Below are 18,260 nucleotides of genomic sequence, written 5' to 3'. Positions count from 1 at the left end.
AGCTAGAATGTTCTAATTCCAATTCCAAAGACAGCAGTTGCTAACAGGTATGGAAATTACTGAACTAGCAGTTTAATAAGTCAGAGTCAGGAGAGCACTTGCCCGCGAAACGCAAAGGTCCCGGGTTCGAGTCCTGGTCCGGTACACAGTTTTAATTTGCCAGGAAGTTTGATATCAGCGCACACTCCGCTGTAGAGTGAATATTTCATTCTATGGTAACGGGTACATTATTGTCTTACCACTGCTGTACCAATTTCTATGCCATGTGTTTGTCGCTCGTTTTTCAGGCATTGTTATTAAAATAGCACTGATCGCTTTTCCTTTTTTCTACAATGATGCAATCTTTCAAAACAATGGAGATTTTACTAACAAAAATTACTCGTTCTTGACAAAAAATGTGTGTTAAAAACCAAATATTTTACCACTGCTGCTATGGCTAATTTACACTTCGGCTTTTCATACAGTTCTTAGTAATAATGAAAAGAGCGCCTGTTATAACTGAGACCAAACAAATACCGAAAAATACCGGTTATTCAGAACTAAAATACCAGCATCGGCTGTGCGGTGAGGGGCTGTCACGGACTGCGCGGCCCCTCCCGCCGGAGGTTCGATTGTCGGTTTTTCCCACACCTAATAGGAAACTCGTCGAAACGCTGAAACATAACGCCAGGACTCGGCAGACATCACGAGAAGATTTCATCAATTGTTTAATGCACTTCTCCAAGCTTGTCTATTCCGTAAGTGTTTTATATTACTACTACTGACGGAAATCATCGAGAAGCACTAGTCAGATTTTTATCAAAGTTTATGGAGATGGTTATCACACAAGGAGTATTAAATGATTAAACTTTCATTCCATTCGGAACTGATGTCCCTGATAGATTCCGAATGTTTTCTTGAGGAATTTCTTGCCATGCTTGAATCACATGCAGTAACAGTTAATGACTCCTGAGTGGGGGCTCATATGACAGCGTACATCACCCCGTCGCATACATAGTCTACTGTTGCTGCTACTGCTGCTGTTGTGGTCTTCAGTCCGAAGAGTGATTTAATGCTGCTCTCCAGGCAAGTCTGTCCTCACGTTTGCATAGCCAGTGCAACCTACATCCATTTGAATCTGCTTACTGTATTCGAGCCTTGGTCACCCCTCTGCAACATTTACCCCCACACTTGCCTCTATTACCAAACAGACGACTCCTTGCTGCATCAGGATGTGTACTATCAATCGAGGTCTTCTTTAGTCACGTTGTGCCACAGCCATATATTTACTGTTCCCCCCCCAATTACATTCAATACTACATCATTTGTTATACGAACTATGCATCTAACTTTCAGCGCTATGCTGTAGCATAACATTTCAAATTTTCTACTCTCTTCTAGTATGAACTACTTAACCGTCTACGTTTCACTTCTGTACAAGTCTACACTTCAGGCAAGTACTTTAGAGAAAGTTCTGTTAACATTCAATAGTTTAGAATCTACGTTAACAAATCCCCTTTTGCTTGGAAATGCTTACTTTCTATTGCCAATCTACATTTATATCCTCCCTACTTCCGTCAATATAACAAAACTCATACACTACTTTCATTGTCTTATTTCATAATCTTCTTCCCTCAACACAGTCTGATTTCATTCGGCAACATTCCAACCGCCTTTATTACTTCTGATGATATTTATCTCATAACGTTGTTTCGAGGCACTACCAATTCCGTTCAGCTGCTCATACAAGTCCTTTGCCATCTCTGACATAATTACATTGTTATTAGTAAATCTCAAAGTTTTTCTTTCTCGTCCCTGAACTTTAATTCCCTCTCCAAATTTTTCTTTGGTTTCCTTTACTGCTTGAATAACATCTGAGATACAATCCTGTCTACTCCTTTCTCAACCACCGCTTCATTCTAATACCCCTCTACTCTTATTACTGCCGTCTGATTTCTGTACAAGTTACAAATAGCTTTTCGCTCCCTGTATTTTAACCTTGCTACCTTCAGAATTTCGAAGATTGGATTCCACTCAATAATAGGAAAACAAATTAAAATTAACATGGCCTCTACGAAAACAAAAAGCTAGCTGATCACCATCAGAAAAGCATGCACATGCCACTCCCATACAGGTTCAAATCTTCCCGGTAGTAAGTCGGGTACAGGTGCATCTACATCTACATCCACAATCCGCAAGCCACCTTGACGGTGTGTGGCGGAGGGTACCTTGAGTACCTCTATCGGTTTTCCCTTCTATTCCAGTCTCGTATTGTTCGTGGAAAGAACGATTGTCGGTATGCCCTGTGTGAGCTCTAATCTCTCTGATTTTATCCTCATGGTCTCTTCCCGAGATATACGTAGGAGGGAGCAATATACTGCTTGACTCCTCGGTGCACATGTTGCTGCCGGCCGGAGTGGTCGAGCGGTTCAAGGCGCTACAGTCTGGAACCGCGCGACCGCTACGGTCGCAGGTTCGAATCCTGCCTCGGGCATGGATGTGTGTGATGTCATTAGGTTAGTTAGGTTTAAGTAGTTCTAAGTTCTAGGGGACTGATGACCTCAGAAGTTAAGTCCCATAGTGCTCAGAGCCATTTTGAACCACATGCTGCTACAGCCCTAATATAAATATCAGAAATCAAAACTGGCAAAAACTGTCTACTTCTGTCCCCCGTGAAACAGTTTTTAAGGCATGGCGAATATCTCTTGCTTTGCCTGTTAGTGTAATTGCTGCTGAAGCACAAAGAAGATTATCGCTCTTCAAAAAGTTCGCTTTAAGAACAGGGTGACACTTTTATAGCATTGATGATGCTGTAACATTTTCTGTTTAGTACATTAGGAACACAGAATCTACTACATCGTCTAGAAATCCATCGATAACTCACGTAAGCGAGAGTCAGATACATTTTCTGCGTATTGAAGAACGTTTTGCGTTTGTTCACAGAATTTTCTCAATGAAACAGAGTTACTTCTTTTTCACGACCAACATTTATAATACACAGAGTTGGCTGTGCTATTTCTAGGCGATCGATAGTTGCGAAATCGCAAGCGTCCAACTAGCTGACCCAATGCTGCACTGTCTTCTACGATAAGGATATTGCGATTAGTTAATTGGATAACAACTTGATGTAGGAACTACGACTATTGATATTTTTTAAGAATATCGGGATTTCGATATATCGACATTTAAAAAGTATAGTTATCGGCCCTCGCTATATCGAAAAAATATCGGTATACCGATATATCGACGGACGGAATATCGATATCGACCTATCAGCCATATATATATATATATATATATATATATATATATATATATATATATATATATATATATATATACTGCCAATTTTAGAGCTGTATATTTAAGTAATGATTTATTATTAGATAATTAAATATTCTGTGGATCAACAAGCTAGCAGCCTGCTTATGCTCGCTGTAAGGAAAACGATGCACGTTAACGCTTGGCGATAACCACTTGCATGTCAGCGACCTAGCAATCGTAGTGTCAAAATTGCGTGGTGAAGTTAAACGTTGCTGTTACTGTTGGTAGCACTGAGCGCCGATTAAAGGCAAATCTTATCATTTAGATTTTTATTCACCAATGTCAGCAACTGATTTTGAAGAATGCCAATGTGAGGCAACAGCACGGTAGTTGCTTTAAAAATTGTTTCTTAATGCAACTGTTGTGCTATTTTTTCACATCGGATATCTTGTTATTCCATTAAAACCGCCACCCGCCAGTGCAATCAGATTTTTTTGTACCCTCTTATACTTGCTTCACAAAGTCAAAGAGAAAGACTGGAAGTGATGAAAGCCCAAAAAGTAGTAAGACTCCTTCAAACAGTGAATATAAAATTATGGTCTACTACAATTTCAAAAGAACAACTTCAAACATTTATCGAAAATGGCGAAAAAATATAATATACAATAAAAATAACTGCACTCATTATTGCCATTTCGATACTGATATATAGATATACATGGGTTAAAAAAAATGTCGCCGATATATATCGATATTTTATCAAAAATCCTAGTAAGAACGCATCCGATTTTAAATGCAGAAGTAAAAACGTCACATCAGCGCATAGCATTGTGCTGGTCGGCGGAAATGTACATAATGTTGCAATCTGTTGTCAGCGCAGAGAGAATACCGCACTCCTGTTTGCAAGACAGTTGAAAAGCTTTTTGCTCCCTCTAGTGTTTCCCACGACGCGAGGGAAGCGAGCGCAACTACACGGCCTTCCCACGAAAGTGAAATTTAACAAAGGAGTAATTCCAGCATTGCCCTCTTAAAGAGATTTCTTCTTGGAGAGGTCACAAAGCTGCGCACCTGGTCTTTGTCGTACTTTGAAAAAGCAATACTTACAACTGAGAGCGAACCGTAGCAGTGTAATGCTTACACACGTACTGACAGTAGTACTATGTTGCCAAAATAAGAGTATAAATATGATACGTTCACTCAGTACAGAACAATATTTTACTGAAATAGATCTTGGAACGAGACGATGATATTTTTTTTTTTTTTTGTAACTTAAATGGCTCTGAGCACTATGGGACTCAACTGCTCAGGTCATTAGTCCCCTAGAACTTAGAACTAGTTAAACCTAACTAACCTAAGGACATCACAAACATCCATGCCCGAGGCAGGATGCGAACCCGCGACCGTAGCGGTCTTGCGGTTCCAGACTGCAGCGCCTTTAACCGCACGGCCACTTCGGCCGGCTTTTTTGTAACATCGCCACCTCATTACAGTCTGTGTTGCCAGGCGGTTCACACAAACTTCTCAACTTTTACCTGGTCAGCACCCGAATTCAGCAACTTCCCGAAATTACCCTTACCACCAATACCTGAAATCTGCAAATAAAAACAAAGCTGTTATTTTCTCATGACTACTCTCCACTACACATCGGTAAGTTATATTACAGGACTGCATTGATCTTCAGATGAAGTGTAATTTCGTATTTTTATTACAATATTTGTAGAAAGATAAATTGTCTCAAATACCTTAACGGACTTCTAACCAGAAAGTGTTTGAAGAAACGAAACTATATAATAACGAGCTTCGCTTACAAGTACTTTCATTCCATCTTTAGCATCACTAACCTACACGTTTAACAGTACGTTTTAGAAACTTCGCTAGTCTCTGCCACCAGCTACAAGCTGTCTGGCCCTAAGATAACGATGCTGGATGCACGCGGAAAGTACCCTTTGTATCTTAATCTTGTGAGTCCCAACACTACGAAAAAATATCTTAAAATTGTTCACAAAAATAAACTTTACTGTCGTAGTAAGTAACGAATACAAAAAGATACTGGCAAAAGTAAACAATCAATTGTTTTAAGGAGGTGGTTTCACTTTGGAGTCACTGGGACGTAAAATTTTCAGCACACCATCATTTCATGTGATACATTTGAAAGCAATTTCGCATTTTTCCTACACGCAATCCAACATCTCTGAACTTTCATGGGCTCATAACGCTTAAAATAAATTACAGTCTTAAACAACAAGCAAAACGTCAGGTGGTGGAAGGTTTCTTGGGGAATGGCAGCCCATTCCTCACGGAGTGCTGCGCTGAGGAGAGGTATCGATGTCGGTCGGTGAGTCCTGCCACGAAGTCGGCGTTCCAAAACATCCCAAAGGTATTCTATAGGATTCAGGTCAGGACTCTATGCAGGCCAGTCCATTACAGGGTTGTTACTGTCGTGTAACCATTCCGCCACAGGCCGTGCTTAATGAACATGAGCTCAATTGTGTTGAAAGATGGAGTCGCTATCCTGGAATTGTTCTTCAACAGTAGGAAGCAAGAAGGTGCTTAAAACATCAATGAAGGCCCGTGTTGTGATAGTACCAAGCCCCCCCCCCCCTCCATGAAAAACATGACCACACCATAACACCACCGCCTCCGAATTTTCTGTTGGCACTACACACGCTGGCAGATGTTCACCAGGCATTCGCCATACCCACACCCTGCCATCGGATCGCCACATTGTGTACCGTGATTAGTCACTCCACATAACGTTTCTCCACTGTTCAATCGTCCAATGTTTACGCCTCTTACACCAAACGAGGAGTCGTTTGGCATCTACTGGCGTGATGTGTGGCTTATGAGCAGCCGCTCGAGCATGAAAACCAACTTCTTTCACCTCCCGTCTAACTGGCATAGTATTTGCAGTGGATCCTGATGCAGTTTGGAATTCCTGTGTTATGATCTGGATAGATGTCCGCCTATTACACATTACGACCCTCTTCAAGTGTCGGGCGGTCTCTGTCAGTCAACAGACGAGATCGGCCTATGCGCTTTTGTGCTGTACATTTTCCTTCACGCTTCCACTTCACTATCACATCGGAAACAGTGGATCTATGGACGTTTAGGAGTGTGGAAATCTCGCGTACAGACTTGTGACACAATTAACACGCAATCACCTGACCACGTTCGAAGTCCGTGAGTTCCGTGGACCTCCGCATTGATATGGAGTACCTGGCATTAGGTGGCAGCACGTATGTTTTTGGGGGTGTCCGGATACTTTTGATCACACAGTGTATTTATTTTCACTATCAACTACCTCCTCAATTTGATTAAAAAAAATAACAAACATGTCACTATCTCTCACAATCACGTAGCACAATTTCCGCGCCGACTGTTGCTTTGAACGCTGTGCAGCGCACTACATTCGTGAAGTAAGTCAGTGTACCACAAGATGTCACGGTGTTTTCATGCGAAAGGCACTGTTATTTCAAATTAAAAAAAATGGTGGTTTGATACAGAATACACTGGTGCTCATAGGAACACAAAGAGCATGTTGCAGAATTTGTGTGAGGGACTCAGTGGACCATTCATCGATTATCTTGAGATGGGGAGTTTGTGTCTGCTCTTTCCCGTTTACCCGGGGTTCTATCAGACAGAAAAATTAATCAAATGTCTCTATAGCGTCAAGTTTAGTTTTTTTTTTCTTTTCAAAAGTATCAGTAGTATAGAAAACTACCAGACCATAAATTCAAAGGTCTGGGTTCGATGCTCATTAACTCTAGGGTTCTTTTTTCTGTCACTTATCACTCTTTTCACCTCTGCCAATGAACTGCTAATGTGGAAATTGTCAATTTCTGCCTTCGTTCGCTATCTACGCTGAACACCAGGTTCCTCCTATAAATGACTTCACAATCTGAGGTATTACCAATTGGATCATCACCAGTAAATCATCGTGTGTCCAAACGAACCTTCGGGTCACTGACAGCTTAACTTTATAGTGTTTATAGTATTATAAAGTAAAATATTTCACTGATTTATTATTATGTTAGTATAAAACAAAACTTAGTCCTCAACTAAACTATTGGTTTCCCCACCGGGAGCAGGAATAAATAAATTCTTGAACGAGCAAAAACTGATTTGTGTATGACTGTATGTTCCAGCGTAAGTATGGAATGTCTGGAGTAACTAACGCCGCCACCTGATTCTGACCCTTGCCTTGCCCTGGCTTCTCCAATCTAAATACAGTACATACACATGTGAGTCTGTCTATAGCAAGACGAATGATTTCTTAGAAAAATAGCATGTAAAAAAGTTTCTGCATGTTTCACTAAGCTGTTTCAAAGTTCTGTTCCACTAAACATAGAATGACAAGGGTGTGCTGAAAAGTAATGCCACCGAATTTTTTATGTAAGAACTCTTAAACCTTTCGCAATAAAACAAACGTTATTAACATTCTACATCTTTATTCTTCGTGTATACATATTGCAGCCCTCTGCCACTAGAAGGCTCCGAATCATTGTAGTGTGTACCATGGCGGCGTGTAATATAACTATGACGACGCAAGTAACAGCGAACTGTAATCGGGTTTCGAATTCGAAGAGTTCATCCATATGTATAACTCTCTTCTTCAGCATGACAGTGCCAAACTACACACGAGCGATGCGACATCTACGACAATCCGACGCCTTGGATTCACTGTTATCGATCATCCTCCATATCAGTCCCGACTTGGCGCCATCCGATTTTCATCTTTTTCCAAAACGTAAATAACACCTTCGAGTACTTAACGTTCATAGCAGAGGTGAGGGTGTCTCCAGCTACAAAGTCAAACACACAGTGATGTCGTCAACAAACTGGTCTCTCATTGGGAGAAATGTGACTATGCAGATATGAAGAATAAGATGTTGATTCTTAAAAATGTTTGTTTTATTTAAAAATCTTTAAGAGTTTTCACGTACAAAATTCGGAGACATTACTTTTTAGCACGCCTCGTAAATGTCGCTGGATTGTACCAGTTAGTCTAGAACTTCTGACGCTAAAATTGGCCTTTTTCGATTGTTCTTACGCCACCCACTACTACCTCCTCTCACATCGGCAGGAAGAGAATGTGATCAGCGTTGTCACCTATAAGCCTGGCAACTTCCAAAACTATGGATTCCAAATTAATACTGCTATTTTGTATCACTTTCACATGTCACCTCCTGGCCACGCTTACCCACTCTTAGGTGGATGAAGGTTGTTTTTTCTAGGCAGGAGAGCAAATGTGTGCCATATTTGGTTTAAGTTTCTCCCTGGGTTTGTGAGTTATGCTTGAAAAAACTCAAATACAGCAATTTTTACGTATATACCTATAAACCCCTATAAACGTCGATACACTACGTAGTTTAGTGACGCTATGTAACGAGGACATATGCTGTGAAATGGCTCTGAGCACTATGGGACTCAACTGCTGAGGTCATTAGTCCCCTAGAACTTAGAACTAGTTAAACCTAACTAACCTAAGGACATCACACACATCCATGCCCGAGGCAGGATTCGAACCTGCGACCGTAGCGGTCTCGCGGTTCCAGACTGCAGCGCCTAGAACCGCACGGCCACTTCGGCCGGCTTTTTTGTAACATCGCCACCTCATTACATATGCTGTGTTTCCAATCCATCAAATTTGATAATGTTTCAGAACGCCTTCCCATATGGTCACAAACATTTTCTTTGATTTCTTGAAAGCATGACACATCTGTACAGAATATTCAGACCTATGCTGTGTGCAGGCGTTACTGTGCTAGAATATAGGTGTGCTGGAGCTGCTACAGTAACACCTGCAGAATTTCCTCAACTACGGCTGCCGAACAATACAACCACCTGTTCTTCACAATGAATAACTCATCTACGGGCTGCCCTGGACGTTTGCGCAGTCGGATTCAGTAATCAATGTATTCTGATTAAACCTGGTTTCACTAACAGATATGACTATAGTCTGTACAGTAAATGACCAAAAACACGTAAAAGAACCGCTCATTTGTGAAGTGCTAATAGGAGGAGAAGAGACGCCGGGAAGCCAGACCTTGCTCAACAAGGCGCAGTGATACTATACGGACAGACACCGCACCACTCCCAAATAATGCGACACATCTTTGTCGAGTGGACGGTGATAACATGGATTAAGTATACCGTGATGACGTTGCATTACCTGTCAGATGCCGAAGCCTTCCACACCGTTCCTGACATTTATTAGTTCCACGAGATATACGTAGGAGGAAGCAATGTATCTGTTTAGTCGTCTAGGAACACACGCGGGACAGTAAACCGTACCATGAAGCAGAACAATCAAGACAAAATCAGAAACATTCGAGTCCACACGGAGCCTTACTTGCAATCGTCCTTCTCACGAACCACTGACGAATGGAAAAGTAAAGGGGAAGGGGAGTGACAGTGGCACATAAAATACCCTCCGCCGCACACCGCAAGATGGCTTGCAACGAACAGATGTGCGTGATGGCCACCAGAGTTTGAGCCACTGTTGCTGCCAGAGGTGTTGCAATGTCTACTGAACTTCGCACCCTGCATACCCCCAAATCACTACAAATTTAATCACACAAGCATCAAAAAGAATTTTGCATCACCTCTGTTCCGAGAGTTCCGGAACTTACGCAGAAACCTGGAATAGAGACTAACATAAACACTATTTCCGCCCTTTTTATTGCTTATGAAAACCACAAATTGTATGATGTTCCACCATACAGCGAGACCTTCAGAGGTTGTCGTCCAGATTGTTGTACACACCGGTACCTCTAATACCCAGTAGCACGTCCTCTAGCATTGATGCATGCCTGTATTCGTCATGGCATACTGTCCGCAAGCCACTGTTGGTCCAGATTGTCCCACTCCTCAACGGCGATTCGGCGTAGATCCCTCGGAGTGGTTGGTGGGTCACGTCGTCCATAAACAGCCCTTTTCAGTCTGCCCCAGGCATGTTCGATAGGGTTCATGTGTGGAGAACATGCTGGCCGCTCTAGTCGAGCGATGTCGTTATCCTGAAGGAAGTCATTCACAAGATGTGCACGATGGGGGAGCGAATTTTCTTCCATGAAGACGAATGCCTCGCCAATATGGTTGCACCATCGGTCGGAGGATGGCATTCACGTATCGTACAGCCGTTACGGCGCCTTCCATGACCACCAGCGGCGTACGTCGCCCCCGCCTAATACCACTCCAAAACACCAGGGAACCTCCACCTTGCTGCACTCGCTGGACACTGTGTCTAAAGCGTTCAGCCTGACCGGGCTGCCCCCAAACACGTCTCCGACGATTGTCTGGTTGAAGGCATATGCGACACTCATCGGTGAAGATGAACGTGGTGCCAATCCTGAGCGGTCCATTCGGCATGCTGTTGTGCCCATCTGTAACGCGCTATATGGTGTCGTGGTTGCAAAGATGGACCTCGCCATGGATGTGGGGAGTGAAGTTGCGCATCATGCAGCCTATTGCGCGCAGTTTGAGTCGTAACACGACGTCCTGTGGCTGCAAGTAAAGCATTATTCAACATGGCGGCGTTGTTGTCAGGGTTCCTCCGAGCCATAATCCATAGGTAGCGGTCATCCACTGCTGTAGTAGCCCTTGGGCGGCCTGAGCGAGGCATGTCATGGGCAGTTCCTATATCTCTTGTATCTCCATGTCCGAACAACATCGCTTTGGTTCACTCCGAGACGCCTGGACACTTCCCTCGCTGAGAGCCCTTCCTGGTACAAAGTAACAATGCGGACATAATCTAACTTCGGTATTGACCGTCTAGGCATGGTTGAACTACAGACAACACGAGCCGTGTACCTACTTCCTGATGGAATGACTGGAACTGATGGGTTGTCCGAACCCCTCCGTGTAATAGGCGTTGCTCATGCACGGTTGTTTACATTTCAAGGCGGGTTTAGTGACATCTCTGAACAGTCAAAGGGACTGTGTCTGTGATACAATATCCACAGTCAACGTCTATCTTCAGTTCTGGAAACCGGAGTGATGCAAAACTCTTTTCGATGTGTGTATATTGTTCTTAGTATGCCGTATATGCCCAAAGAGTGTTATTTCGTTATTTGCTATTTTCCCCGATGTTGCAGTTTTCATGATTAGCTGTGCAGTATAGTGCTACAATGAGCGTGTAATCACAATCGGTTTCAAATCCTTTATTATCAAAAATTTTTTTCTTCACTAGGATTCCGACTGGCTACCAGTGGGTTTATGAAGACAAACTTAGCGTCAATTAGCAGCCTCTGCTACGGTGGCGGTGGTCGTTTATTTTGAGGTCGTACGACGGCTTAAGTTATTAGCGCTCAAAGAAGTACAGTTTATGGTTAACTGTGGTTTGTAGGTTTCAGACCGGGTCTCGTAATCAAAATTTAATACCTATATATTTAAACAATGTTGTTTAATTCCTTTAAAGAAATTAGTTTCCTGCAATGCCTGTTTTTTATATCCATTTTATTTTGTACTACGAAGTTTCGGCTATGTAGCCATTTTCAAGTAAAGTATCTGACCCGTTAAAGACATATATTTTGGGTTGCGGTCATATAATTTTATGGGCAGTGCGTGGGGGGTCGGGCATGGGAGCTAAGGCCACGAAATCCGGTTCTATACAAACTGTAGCACACAGCCAAGCCATTTGCTAGTGCGAGGGAGCACTGAACCGTGCCTTGAAAGAAATTAGTTTCCTGCATTTGTTATTTTTAGCTTCATTTTATTTGTATTTTGTGTACTACGAAGTTTCGGCTGCGTTGGCATTTCCGGGTAAAATGTTAAATAAGTTGAACTCATATGTTTTGGGTTACAGTCACAGCTTCATGGGCGGTGCAACTAAAGTATTGTTATTGAAGGAATGGTAAATCCATCTTTGCAAGTACTAGAAAATTTGTATTTCTATCACCAAAAATAGGTATTTTCTTGCAGTTGTAAAGACGGATTTAAAAAATCTTCAATAATTATAAAGCAACTACGGGCAGTAAGACCACACAAATGAAGACTTTAAAATACTGTTATTTTAGTTTTCTAAATGAGCAAGAAGTTCTCGAGAAAAGTAAAATACATAGTAAATGACGATATAGCTTAAGACTGCAAAGGACTTACAGTAACATTACAGATAAATGACTGACAGATAGTTAATAAAAAGTGGATGAGCTATTCATATTAAAATTACCCCCATAACAGCTAAGTGAAGAGGAGGACGTTCGGGGGAATAAATATAGCAAAGATGAAAGAGATGAAGAGTTAACAGAAACAGAATAGTATTTTTGTGGACGGAAAATTGGAGAAGGCACAATACAAGGAAGGGAGGAAGAGCAGTGTTTAATGTAAAAGCCGACGACGAGTTCATTATTGATAAAGAATTAAGAAGCATATCAACCGGGTATTTCCAAATGAGCCCTCCCACTTTAATCGTTTTAGGGAAACCACGAACACCTAAATGTGTAGGGCAGGGCGGAAGAGGTCATGAAAAAGAGTTGTGTAGTGTATGTAATGAGATAAAAGAGGATAGGCGAAGGAAGAAAGACATGAGTAGAATACTGGTGCAGCCGATGCAAGCAGTCTTCAAGAAAACGAGCCTGTTGATATAAAATACTAATGTGGCATCGAGAAGGAAGTTTCTGAAACTGTGTGTGTCACACAATTACAAACGGATTATTATGAAGTATCGATACGACAGGCGGAGACAACTATTTAAAATAAGGTGCTTCAAAAGTTTGCTGAAAAGTGATTAGGTGGATGAAGTACGAAATGAAGAGGTACTAGTGGGAACAGGCGAGGTAAAACGTCTATGAATAGTTGCTGTCGGCAAAGGGGAGAGATGGACGGGATGCGTACTGAATTATCGATGGATAGTTATTCCGAGGATAAAAGCGCCAGTATAAGGGAAAAATTACTGGAGTAAATATTAGGACATATAAAATACAGGACAATAATTACTGAACTATATGAAATACAATCGTCTTAACTCCTGAACGGTTTCTGTTAGGACGTTCAAACTGCACGGTTCGCCGCGGAGCATTATGGGGATTTTAGTACGCGGTATGTGGTTTGTTTTAGCGACGAAGCCCACTTTCATTTGGATTGGTTCATCAATAAGCAAAACTGGAGCATTTGAGGGTCTGAGAATCCGCATTTCGCGATCGAGAAGTCTCTTCATCTTCAACGAGTGACAGTGTGGCGTGCAATGCCCAGTCAAGGAACAATCGGCGCGATATTCCTTGATGGCACGGTGACTACCGAACGGTACGTTAAGGTTTTAGAAGATGATTTCACCCCCATTATCCAACCTGATTTCGACGAGATGTGGTTCATGCAAGTCGAAGCTCGATCGCATCGAAGCAGGAGAGTGTTTGATGTCCTGGAGGAGCATTTTGGGCTCTGAGCTGAAAACTGCCATTCACGAGGTCATCGACAGCATCTATGGACCGACACTTCAGCGGGTCATGCAGAGAATTTCACCATTCGTCTGCGCCATATCATGCCAATGATGGTAAACATATAGAACATGTGATGACTTAAACCCGAATATCTGTAGGGCCGTTTACGTGTTGAATAAAGTGTGTGCACGCCGTAGTTTCTAACTAATTTACGTTTTTTCCCCATATAGTTCAATAGTTGACACCCTGTAGATTATCTTACAAAAACCGAGACAAAAAAGTTATCACAAGACTGGAAGAGATACAAGGCGGTATAACACCATTTGAATGACTGCTGACTAAAACATTTCCTGTCGCCGTCATATTTTTTTTTTGTTGTGCTTTCTGTCAGTAGTCCTTACAACTGCGTGGAGCCCACGAAAACCCGAGCACGTATTAACCCTCCACCGGTCGTGTGTAGCATTTAGTACAACAGCAGTGCACGTACTGATAAAGTAGTTTACGTACCCAGCAACTTCAGATTTTTTTTCGTAATATTAGGGGAAAACATTATATGAGGGAATTTTTGAGGAAGAAAATTTCGGTATAGGGGGAAACTGGGGAAGTATTTTATGGGCCCAGTCTTACTACTAATGCCATCTCTGATATTTTAGTTCAAACCGCACATACTTAGTTTTCTGGATATTCAACAGATGTCACTCTATCGTCAAATCATTCGATGACCTTTCTTTTTGTTGGAGATATTGGTGGTGCGTCAATGGTATATCCGTGGAACAATGAAACAAGCATAGGAAAGCGAATGTGGCGCTCCTAGAGCAGGCCTTTTACTTTGCTGGTCAGACTATTATTCAGTTTATGTACTATAATTTTTTGATAAGTACGATAATTTTATCGCTCCGAACACACAGTTCCACCTTTTCAAGCTGCCCACATTGATAACAAAATTTTAAAGGAATAGGCAGTGTTGCGATGTTTGGAGAAAAGTTGCCGGATTCTATCATTCTCAGGATTTTTTTTTTTTTTTCCTTCTATGGCGGAATTTCGAAATCTCTATCTGAAAACGCTGTGTGTACCCACAACAAAGGATTGGGGATGGGCAGGCGGTACGAGTTCGTCGCGACGAACAGCTGTCGCCAATATTCCCAGAAGCTGATCGGAAACAATAGGCAGTTAAAATAAACCACGTGTTGAACACAATAAAACGGCGCAACCATTGGAGGGTATGTGCCATGACTGCGCCTGGAGAGAGAATTTAGGACTGACGACGTAATTACATGAGGTAATTAGTCTAACAATCACAATCTATCATTCAATCAAGTTACGTCGACCTTCACTAGCTCTGAGAAGCGGTCATAGACCGCACGTAGTGTAGTTATTCCATCTTAGAGCGAATAATTCACGCTGTCATGGTCGATAACTTCAATGGACAGCTACTCACATCGGAATTCGCATGAAAAACGACTTCGTAGCAATGCAATCAACTCCATTCTGCGTCTGAAGCATACCTTACATTATGTATGAAACGCCATTTGTTCTGTGAATTCGCGATTATTCCGGAAAATGTAAGAATCTTTTTGTCGATGCACAGGCAGAATGCGGATACGTTGTTTGACTCACCAGGGCAGCTGACAGGGCGACGCCCACGTCGCCTACATGAATGCTGCAGCCCACAGACCTGCAACAGAACAAGGCCACGCTGTAAAGCCAGACACGAGACTGTGGTCTTGCAAACAATGCCCACAGAAAAAAAAACACGCACATACACACCAGGTGTCAATCTCATTAGTAACAAATTCCAATGTGAATCTCGACAGACGCTCAAGTTATCACAACAAACGTATTGCCAAAATTTTCAAACTAGGATATGGACCTGGCTCCTTCAAGAATACAAGTACTCTGTCTTACGTATTATGGCACGGAAATCTGGTTTTGCCGGCCGAAGTGGCCGTGCGGTTAAAGGCGCTGCAGTCTGGAACCGCAAGACCGCTACGGTCGTAGGTTCGAATCCTGCCTCGGGCATGGATGTTTGTGATGTCCTTAGGTTAGTTAGGTTTAACTAGTTCTAAGTTCTAGGGGACTAATGACCTCAGCAGTTGAGTCCCATAGTGCTCAGAGCCATTTTTTGAACCAAATCTGGTTTTGAACAATTGAGTGTACACAAACAACAGCTTGTACGAAGCTTATGCTCTTAGAAATTATATTTTGAACAACTATTGACGAAATACACACACGTCTCGACAACAAATCGTTGACATATTATATTATATTCAAAAGATTTGCGGGAACATGTGAACCAACGTCCGATAAGTCTATTGTGATACGGGCACTACCTGTGGTCTTATAGCATGGTCTGAGATCTTTGCTTACAGTGCAGGCGATAATTGAAATAATTCGCCAGCTATTGACTGTTTCATACATTACAGTGTCAGGTGGCATTTTCTAGTCACGTGCACAGATGGCAGTTGCCATTTGTGGACGTTGAATTCAACCAAGCACAGGCAATCTTAATGCTGTGCAAGTTGCAGGGGTGGTCTGTTTGATCCAAAAAGGATGGACTTTCGGTCGTGTTGCTACAGATGCCAATGTCTCTCCATGTATCGATCATTCACAGGCTGTGGACAGTTTACAGGGAAACAGGTCAGTCAGTACACAATAGTAGTTGGACGAGGTTGCCGCCGCATTACAGCCCCAGGTGAAGACCGATATCTGGTCATCTCTGCGTGGCGGCGTCGTACGGATACCGCCAGAGCCCTGCAAGACGGTGTCAGAAGGGGCACTGGAGTCGCTGTGTCCGATCAGACTGTAATGAACAGCAAACAATCCAGTTGGAAGAACATCTGCAACTGAGCACTATAGCAGAGGTTGAAAATACCGCTTAAGTTGTAAATTTCTTTATTTTCACACGACCGGTTCCGGACTGTTATAAGCTGTAGCTACGACACCTGAAGATGGGCTTATAACAGTCCGAAACCGGTAATGTGAAAATAAAGAAATTTAGAACTTAAGCGGTATTTTCAATCTCTACTGTAATGAACAGGTTCAGAGGAAAGATCTTACGACCCAGACGTCCTGTTCGAGCACCTCGCTTGACACGGCAGTATCTTGTAGCTCGTCATCATTTCCGCTGTTTTCATGTCGAGTGGCAACTTCCGAAAGCCCACATGCGAAACGTGTTATTCACAGACGAATCCAGATATCCTCTGACGCAAACTGATGGCCTTGTTCGCGTGCGGAGACTCGTGGTTAGCGGTACCTGCCAAATGCTGTCAGGAAATTGGCAGATTTCCAAGGTTCTGTGATGTTGTGGGGAGGCTTCAGTCTTCACAGCCATGCTAGTCTTGTTGTTGTCCATGGTCGTCTTACCGCCAGGCAGTACATCGAACAGATCTTATTGGACCATGTGGTGGCTGCTGCATACGGTAGTGGCCCTGAATTCTAATACCAGTCCCTATAAGGCGCGCATCAGTAGGAATGTCTTGGGAAGCATGGATACTGAAGTAATGGAACGGTAGGCGGAGAGTCCCGACCTAAACCCCATGGTGCGTACTTGGGACGTGCTTGACGGACATGTTTGGGTCGTCCTATTCCATCACAGGCTCTCCGAGAATTCTCAAGGGCGGGAACGGATACCAAAGGGTGGCCTCTGCAGGTGTCAGGAATTGATAAATGGCTCACGGAGGCCCCACATGTTATCGAAGCTCTCAAGTCCACCGAATAGCACCCAAGATGAAGGGATGAATGACTTGGTTCATTTTGTTTTCGACACTGTCATGTACACGATCGAAGATGTAATTATGTTTTGTTGTGTACTTAGTTTGTGAAAGATAAAGGTATAATTTGGTAACATACCCAGTCCTCAATTGGTGCTCAGTGGAGTATGGCAAAGCCCAAAGTCACGTTCTTGTAATTCTTTTGAGCAGTGTATAAGCTTTACAAAGAAATGTTGAAGGGTAGAACTTACGAAGTATTGTATAATTTATTAATTTACGTTTGGTAACTATTCCACATAATCAGCGCTTATTTCCATTCTCTAGTATTTGAGGTTTTTCATTGCAGTGTTTAAGCAGGATTTAACCTGCTCCCCCAACCATCGTGTCACCGTCTCTCGTTCTCTAAGCTTCAAATATTTTCGGAGCTGCTGACATGTTATGATTCTGCTTTCGCCCAGAATAGTACGAAAGTCTTCACAAAACGACTTACAGTCTTTTGTCATAGCTATACCAGTTGCCGAGATACCGCTATCAACTTGTTTTTTTCAAATGGAATAAGAGTTGCCTCGAAGTCTTTAGTCAAAAACGTCATGATGTAATAGTTATGTAATCATTGGGTCTTCCGAAATACATTTTGCCTAGACGATTGCAGACTTTAACTCACCAGGCTTTCTACACTGCGCGTTGCTGAGGAGCCATAAGGCGATTCATTAAAATTGTTTCTTTATGAGCACTAGTGGCTGCACAGCGTGAACGACTCGTACCTACGCTGGCAGGTTCCTTTAACCCTCTGTACGATGTAATCAAGAGGTCTCTCCCCTCCCCCCTCCCATTTCCATTAGAATCACCTACTGTAACCCTCTGGCATGGGAATGGGTTTGTGTGTCCTACCAAAGTACTGGCTTTGAAATGTTAGTGTGGAAACAAACCACTA

The 18,260-nt window shown here is 42.6% G+C and overlaps 1 protein-coding gene across 2 annotated transcripts in view; it reads right to left on the bottom strand.

Annotated features, from left to right (window-relative positions):
• LOC126480950 (WD repeat-containing protein 47) overlaps positions 1-18,260 on the bottom strand; it is a 702,106-nt gene that overhangs the window by 573,103 nt on the left and 110,743 nt on the right. For both annotated transcript variants that reach the window (XM_050104374.1, XM_050104375.1), the window contains exon 2: positions 15,234-15,291. The gene's annotated coding sequence lies outside the window, so the exon portion shown is untranslated. The remainder of the gene's footprint in view (positions 1-15,233; positions 15,292-18,260) is intronic.

Source organism: Schistocerca serialis, chromosome 5 (genome assembly GCF_023864345.2).
Source record: "Schistocerca serialis cubense isolate TAMUIC-IGC-003099 chromosome 5, iqSchSeri2.2, whole genome shotgun sequence".
Taxonomy (NCBI): domain Eukaryota; kingdom Metazoa; phylum Arthropoda; class Insecta; order Orthoptera; family Acrididae; genus Schistocerca; species Schistocerca serialis.
Note: the sequence above shows the minus strand (reverse complement) of the source record. Positions and strands in the feature narration are given on the sequence as shown.